This window comes from Rhinolophus sinicus, linkage group LG01 (genome assembly GCF_036562045.2).
Source record: "Rhinolophus sinicus isolate RSC01 linkage group LG01, ASM3656204v1, whole genome shotgun sequence".
Lineage (NCBI taxonomy): Eukaryota > Metazoa > Chordata > Mammalia > Chiroptera > Rhinolophidae > Rhinolophus > Rhinolophus sinicus.
The window spans coordinates 55,771,293-55,779,876 of NC_133751.1; positions in this window are offsets into that span (position 1 = coordinate 55,771,293).

Sequence of the window (8,584 nt, forward strand, 5' to 3'; positions counted from 1 at the left end):
AGGCAGTCACAATGGGGGCCTGAGCGGCCTTTCACAGCTACCTGCTGCTTCCTACAATGAGATTGGACACAGTTTTCAACATGATGGAGAACACCTTCAGAGCGAGCGGCCTTTGTTCTTGCTGCCTGCAGAGTGGAAAGCGTCCAGGCCAACATCTTCACCTTCCCGTGTTCAAATGGGGCCAGAAAAGAGTTTGTATCTCTGGGACAGAGGCAAAGGAAACTAACATAGAGAGCTTTATGACTCATTCCATGAACATATATTTAATAACTCACAGAATATACGACGATGAATAAGCATGGTCCTTGCTGTAACGCAACATAAGGGACCACGTCACTAACTAAAATAGGATACAATCGATGCCTAACACATGGGAGGTTCTCGATGCCTTTCACAGGATGAATGATTGAGTGAACTGGGAGAGCGCTTCGTACAAAGGAAGACACTACAAGAAACGGAGTCTGGAATTCTCAGTTTGAGGGAAATCAGAGAATGGTCTTCACATCCATCTCTTAAATTATGCCAATACACATAAGGGATAGAAAATCCTGCCTCTTCTCACATTTATGTTGAAAAACATCTCAGACTGGGTAAGATCTCATGAGGCACAAACAGTTTACACTGGGGCCCCTTGTCATGGCAGCGCTTTCTGGGAATGTGCGGCCCCACATAGGACACTTGCAGAGATTTCTCTGTTCCTGCTTATTGCCACATCATGTCGCCAGCCACCCTTGCAGCTTTCTAGTTTTGCGTTTCATCTCAACTTCAGCAGAATGTATTAATAGAGGGGAACATCTGGTAGAATGGCATAACAAAATGGGAACCAGACGCTCCGTCAAGCGCCACCGAGAGCTGTTTATCCGTGGAATTAACCTTTTGTTCAACATTTGTTTTGTGGTAGGGTTGTGCTGTGTTTTTAAATTCACATTTCTCCCAGTCTCTTCTAAAGGCACCCAAGTTTTGCTGATTCAGGACTTCACACGCCTGGCAGAAGGTAGTTTTAAACAGCTGGCAGCCATGGAGGCTTGAAAACCCTCCAGTGGGCAGTCGAATCTGGCTCCCCATAGATTTATGAAGCCACAGATGGGCCCAGGTGGGCTGATGTGAGAATCCCAGGCAGGCCCAGTTCCATCTGCACACTGAAACTGTCTAGACAGGAGGCTAGGCACACTTACCTTCCAAATTCACTCTGAAAGAGCTCAAAGTGTGAAAGGAATTGATTGCCCTGAAAAGGTTTATAACATGCAGGGAAAATTCCAGGAAGCACTCAGGAAGAAAGAAGAGAAGGGAGGAAGGAAAAAAGGAAGGAAGGAAGGAAGGAAGGAAGGAAGGAAGGAAGGAAGGAAGGAAGGAAGGAAGGAAGGAAGGAATGGAGGGAGAAAGGGTAGCAGGAAAGGGAGGAAGGAGGGAGAGAAAAGAAGGAAGGAACACTTATCAGAGAGAGTACATGCCAAATTAGCATAGAGCACATGATTCCTCCCTGACTCTCTGGTCTCCCCTGTGTTGGTGATGGGAGCCCCTTCAGAGGGTCACTGACCATCAGGCAGGTTATCCTTTATAGATTAGCTCCAAGAAAGAACAATGAATCCTTGCATGCCAGTCTAGAGGGAGCCCCTTAAGGATCATCTAATACTAGACATGGCCCAAAAGGAGGTGGTTGCTGTTGTTGTTGTTTTGCCTAGGTTTACATGGAAACCCAAGATATAAAACAAATCAGAGAATTGGCACTGGTTGAAATAGAAGAGGTGGCCAGGAACCCAATCACTCCCTGAGACATTTCTTCCACCTTCCTCTACCAACACCCCATCCCCCGCAGCGGGCCCACAAAAGATGTGGAAGTTGAAACCAACTGATCCGTTCTAAAGTCCAAGTTGGCAGAAGGCCTAAGAGAAGGGAATTTGCCTGTCTATGAGTTAGTGATAATACTGAATTGAATCTTCTATCTCTCAGGCAGATATTTACCCGTAGACCCCAGGCTAGGTGTATGCTTGGGCATCCCCATTACCTGATTCTACAGAAGAGGAATGGAGGTTTCTACAATTACAGGATAAGCAAAAAGAAGCAAGCTTGTGGCTGTGGGTCCTCCACATCCTGGGCACATGTTCCCAGCTGCAGGACACACACTACATATGGCAGAAACATCCTAAACCCACCTCCCGTCCCAGATTCAGACAACCAGACTTCATCTGGGTGCCATATGTATGGTCTTAGAGATTTCATTTTACACTGAAAATATAAACATCATAATAAGGCAAAAGCTGAGTTCGTTTATCCATTCAATGCTTTTTCATGAAGGGTTTACTTGGAATTTATTGATTTTTTAGAAAAAGAAAAATAATAAAGAACAACAAAACAAAACAACAGAACACATATTCTCCAAGCAACTTCTGGTGTGATGCCAGTGGTAGTCCTGTCTCAAATAGGATAGCTTGACATGTTGAAAGATATATTTCAGTAGAGAAATCAATGAGAGAACATGATATAATTTGAACAGATAAATAATGTGAGCAAAAGAAGTTCCCTGGCTTTTAGAAGACATGGTTTTGGAAGAGTATCCAGACTTGCAATTTAATACCAGATGTTGGCATCTGGAGAGACCCTGATTTGACAATTCAGCAGGAAATATGAAGAAAATACAAACAGTAGTTAAAAAAAAAAAAAAAAGCTAAAGAAAGGATTGCTGTAATGGCCCAATGGAGCAGTTCTGGAATGTCAGAAAGCCAGAATTTATCACCAAATGAATTGATATCAAGTGCATCCTGTGCCCAGGAAGGCTCCGGAAGGGTATCTCAGGGTGAGGAAAGGGAAGGTTCATTGGTGAGTTCCAGGATGCAGTCAGTGGTAGGGGGCAGCAGGCCAGAGGGTATGGCTGGTCCCTGTGATGTGGTTGCAGGGCCGAGAGGAAATGGCTCTCCCAACCTGCTATTACGGCAGCTGTGGTTGGGCCCAGCCTGACAGCTAGGCACTGGCAGACAACACAGGAAGCTGGCTGACCCCAGCCATTAACACAAGCGGGAACAGACAGCAGTTCTCCCAAGCTCTGGATGCCAGGACACACCACTGCAAACTCCTTCTAGAAGCCTCACAATCCTTAGTTTCCATACACACTCTTCTCAACCACATAGAGTGTTAATATTACACCATCTTATCTACAGCTAGAAATTCATTTAAAAAGTTTTTTGAGGTATAACTTGTATGCAGTGAAATATTCAAATTATAAGTGTTTAATCAGGTTTGACAAATCAATACACTCATGTGCCCCATACCCCAATCAAGACACAGAGCATTTCTATCACCTTCCCTAGTCAATGCCCCTCCGTATACACACAACATAAAAAAACAACTGATCTGACTTCTGCCACCACAGATTAAATTTGCTATTCCAGAACTTGATATAAATAGAATCATACCATTTGTCCTCTTTTGTGCCTTCCTTTCTTCATATGTTTTGAAGATTATCTTTTTTCTTTCTTTCTGAGTACTATTCCATTGTATGGATATACCACAAATACCATAATTTGTTGTTTATCCATTCACCTGTTATTAGACATTTGAGATGGATCCAGTTCTTAGCTATTATGAATAAAAACTGCTACGAACATTCATGTAAAAGCCATTGTGTGGACATGATTTCATTCCTCTAGAATAAATACCTAGGAGTGATATTGCTGTGTCATAAGGTAGCTGTATGTTTAATTGTTCAAGAAAGTGCCAAACAGATTTCTAAGGTGGCTGTTTAGAAGGTCACAAAGTCTAAATATCACGGCCATCCCTGTGCTTCAGTGTGTGGACTGCACTGTGGTGGATGGAGAGCAGGTGGACACACGTGGAGCACCGTGGTGAGAACACTGGCCTGCTGTGGGCAGAGGTAGCTGAACAGGTGATGTCCAAGGGTATTTCTGGTTCTATCCTGACATAATGAGTCTTCTATTGTAGCACTTTCTAGGGAAGCAAAACAAAAACATATTGGCTATTATTCTCTCTCAAAGCTCGTATCTGATTTGTAACCTACCAATAGAGTGACTAGATTTGTCATCTAACAATTTCAGGCCCTGGGTCAGTTAGGACACTTCCAAGTTCAAGGAACAGAAAACCCCATTTGAGCTAGTCTACCCAATAAAGAGGAGTTATTGGCTCATGGATCTGAAACAAGCCCGGAGGTAGAGGCCAGAGACCAGGCATGGAATGACCCCGGGCTCCCGCTCCCCTTCTCTGATGTTTTCTTGCCTTCACTTCCTTTCTATGATGGCTTCCTACTTCATTTGGTAACAAGGTGGCAGCAGTGCCAGGCCTCACTTCTACAAACAATGGAAGAAGGGAGACTATCTTTTCTAGTAGTTCTTTCTTAAGAATGAGGACATTTCTTGCCCAGAAGTTCCTAGAAAACTTGCCCTCATGTTTCGTTGGCCTGAATTAGGTTACATGCTTTTCCTGACTGGTATCTATGAGCAGGATAAAGTCATGAGATTATTCGTGTATGCCTGGATTTCTGGGCCAGTGTGTGATCCATTAGATTTATCAGCCCTACTAAAAAAGTTGGTGTGAGGCTAGTTTCCCCTGGAGTATGAGACTGTGTGGAAGTAGAATCGATACCTGAAAAAAAAAAAAAAGGGAGGATGGATATTAGTAGGCCGCTACTAATGGATATTAGTGTCCACATCCAGCCCTTTTTCACAGATACAGAAATGTGCCGCATGGTCCTTACCAAGGGCAAATGGAATCTTAAGGGATCACCCTGAAAACCAAATATCACAGACAATGCAGGAAGTATGTTAGGTTAGATATGATCACAAATACCTTGCAGCTCCTCCCATCAAATATCTATTTTGATATCTATTTCCTCATTCCTTGAACCTGAGCTGGCCTTGTTTGGACCAATAGAATGTGGTAGAAGCAGTATAGTATGTGCTCTATTTCCCAGGCTTGCAGCTTCCTGTCCCATTCCCTTTCGGCACTCCCAACACCACGTAAGAAGACCTGGGCTAGATGATAGAATAATAAGAGATCACAGAGAGAGAAGGCCCAGCTGATAGGCAAGACTCTGGATATGTGAATGAGCTCCTTAGATCCTCCAGGTCCCGTCAAGCTGTCAAATGACTGCAGTCACATGAGTGACTCAGGGCAAGATCAGCAGAAGAACCACCCAACTGAGCTCAGTCAACCAATAGAATCATGAGAAATAATAAATCACTGTTTTAAGCCACTAAGTTTGGAGTGGTTTATTATACAGCAATAGGGAACTGAGTCAGGAAAGACCTTTAAAACAATTCCAGTTTCTCCAGTAGTTGATTGTCCACTAAGCCTGTTAGGTACACTCACTACTTGCTGAGGTATGAGGTGGCCCACTCCATTTTTGGAGAGCTCTACTAGGATATTTTCCTATTGTGGAGGCAGACTCGGCCTCCTGATACTTCCATCCCTCAGCACTAGCTCCCCAGTGCTTATTGGGGCCCCTCAACTACACAGCAGCACTTCAGCTAGCTGCTCACTCTCTTCTATCCATGAAAAATCATTCTCTTCAAAGCTAAGCAATTCTAGTCATCGACCCTTTTGTACTGCTGATGGAATGGAGGATGGTTAACCTAGAGGACCAAACTAGTTAGGAGAATGCTGCAATGACCAAATGATGCTAGGAGGGTAGCCTGCAACCCTGCGGCCATGGCCAGAACATCCTCCAGGCAGGGACTGTTCAGACCTGTGGAAGCACCAGCCAACCTGGTCAGTGTAAAGGTGGGTTTCTAGAGAAGATAGCTTGCCAAGCTGCTGGAAGTGAGGGCAATACAGTTTCTGAGCAGGGGGGCTAGGGTCCTAGGGGCCAAATCTGGTGAAGGGTAAGGATTGACGAGGACAGAACAAGAGATATTTGGCCAGAAATCAGATCAGTGGGATATGTGTAAAGCAGAAGAAATAGGCAGGTGAATGGACCCAGACTTTGGTTGTGGTTTAAGAGAAACGAGGCCAGCAAGAAGGACAGGGTTGGTGGTCACTGGCTGCTGCATGAAAGTCCATGACGGGTTAGCTGGAAGTAAAGGCCTGGGCCCTGGAGAGAGACTCCAATGAGAATTCTGTGTTTTGGGGGAGCTGGTCCATGGACAGGGCAGGAAAGTCCACTTGCTTTACAAAACCCTCGGGTTGGCTTCTGTCACTGTTTCCGCCTCCACCCTGCCTTGTCATGGGAGTCCTGGGCCACTAGCAAGTAAGCTTCCCTTCTATCAGCAGAGAAGGAACCCATGGTTGTTTGTCCTCAGATCTCAGAGAGCTGGGTGAGTACATGTGTACCCCAGTAGCCCTCACTGCCCTAGGACGCAACCACATTTCTTTCCTCTCTTTATGCTGTGGAGCATACTTGAAGAGGCCTCAGTAAACATTTGTCTCAAGAACTTTGCTGCAGTCAAACAGAAACTGCACGTTGACACTTTTGGATGAGACTACTTCAAGCTACTCTTCAGCCACCCCAGCTTCTCAGCAACTTCTGGCAGTCTGCCTTCCACCGCAATCTCTGAGGGCCTCAGCAGTGGAGGGGGGATTTCAGGGAGCCCCCTGGCATGTGGAGAGTGACTCTGTTGAGAACACAGGGCAGTGTGTCTTAAGGGGAAGAAATGGAAGATGTGTTCAGGACCTGACTCCTATAGCGCCTGCCCTGCCCTCTGAGGTCCTGCTTCATGGTAGTGGGGGCAGGGAGTAAGGTGGGGGGTGTCTCCCAAAAGCCCCCAAGCAAGACCACGGGCTTAGAAACCTAGAGAACAGGTAGCTATGGAGAATGAATGTAAATCCTGCTGTTCTTTGGGGTGACCAATGCTTTCCTTGGGGCATGTATGTATGTGTGTGTGGCTGGGGAGGGGGGCGTGCTCCACAAGGAGCCCAAGCTGGCTCTGCACAAGGCAGGAGAAGACGAACCAGACAGGAGCAATCTAAGTTGTAAAACTAATTCCCATCCATTTACCTCCTTCAGCCTTTGTCATAAAAATTGTATGTCTTAACTTTTCTTGGTTAGTCAATCTTGCTATCACAAACTATTGCCCACTTACCCCACCTCCATCCCCACTCTTGGTGGTGTATGTTTTCCTGAGATGTGACTTTTTTCCCCATTATAAATAATTATCTCCATACCCCTGGATCTGGAAATGAGAAAATAAATGAGTAAGTGATTATAGACTTATGATTTCCCTACTCTTCCATTAGAAAACATATCAATAGGCTATTGTGAATCCTTAGGTGGAAATTGCATGAATACAACATTTGAAACTTAATGAGGGGATGAAGGTTAGATCAGACAAGCCCAGGAGCTCTCAGATTGTGTGTGCCAAAGTGTTTGTGAACAACTGGGGAGAAAAACCCTTAATGAGGTCACTATTACCACTATTTGCCTCAAAATGTAAAGGTGCCTTTGATAGAAATAAGGTGAGTGAAAAGGAAGCTTTTCACTTAGGATGAACTGTTATTTTTTAAGCTAATCCTACAAAGTCAGGCCATTCTACAATACGGTGGGGTAAAGAAAGGGATTTAGTAAAAGTTATGCCATCAGAATGCTGAATTATCAACTCTAAAGATAATAATCTTGATAGCAATTAAGAAAAAGAAATGCCCTCCAGGAAACCAAAAATCTTTGAGATGAAGAAACTGAGGCCTGGAGTGCATAAGTAATTTATCCAAAATCAAAGGCATTTAATTTATTTGCTTTTCACACTACAAAATCACCAGGCTTCCAATGGGAAGACACTAAAACCCAATTCATTTGCTTCAGGCAAAGAAAGGGCTAAGCACTGTCCCAGTGCCAGGAAGTCAGATCCATGGCTGGCAGCTTCTAACCGCCTTTGTCCACCCCATCAACCGCTGCAGCGAGACAAGGGTTAAATCAGACAAGTGTCAGAGAGCTCAGATCTGCACTTGCAGAAGTGCACGTGAACCACCAGGGAGAAAGGCTCTTCGGACTTGTTCCTTCTCTTATCTTGATGGCAAGGGTATTCAGTGACCTTTGTGTAACCCCAAAAGCCTCGAGTCTGACAGCAAAGTTTGCAAAGACTGTCTCCAGGCTGTTGCCGTTGCAAGTGCTTTTGCAAAGATTAGGCTGTTTGATAAACAGATAAACTTGGAACTGGAAGGGGCTTTAGAGTTTGCCCAACTCAGCTCTCTAGACCTTTAAAAAAACAACAACAACAAAAAAAAACAGAAGAGGAAATTGTAGCTCAGAGAGAACACAAGAATCACTCAAGGACCACAGTGACTTACGGGTATCAGAGCCAGGATAAGAATGCAAGCTCGGCCCCTGCCTTGCACAGCATCTCCTGGGGAAGGCTGGTTTCTGAGAAGGTCCAGAGCATTCCTTCAGTCTGAGCCACATGCTTTGTCCCACCACCATTCTCAGCCCCATCTCCTGCTGTGTCATTGCTGACTTTGCATAGAGGAGAAGTGGGAGCATGAAGAATATTGTCGCTTTTACAGAGGAGTCAACCAAGTCCTCTGCAGTTGAAGACATTCCTGTTTCAATCCTAAAGTTAAAAAAGAAAAAGTTCCTTAAGCAGCACCAGTTAAGAATTACCTGGAACTCTTGCTAAACTCCAGTGCGTGGACCCCATCACCAGGT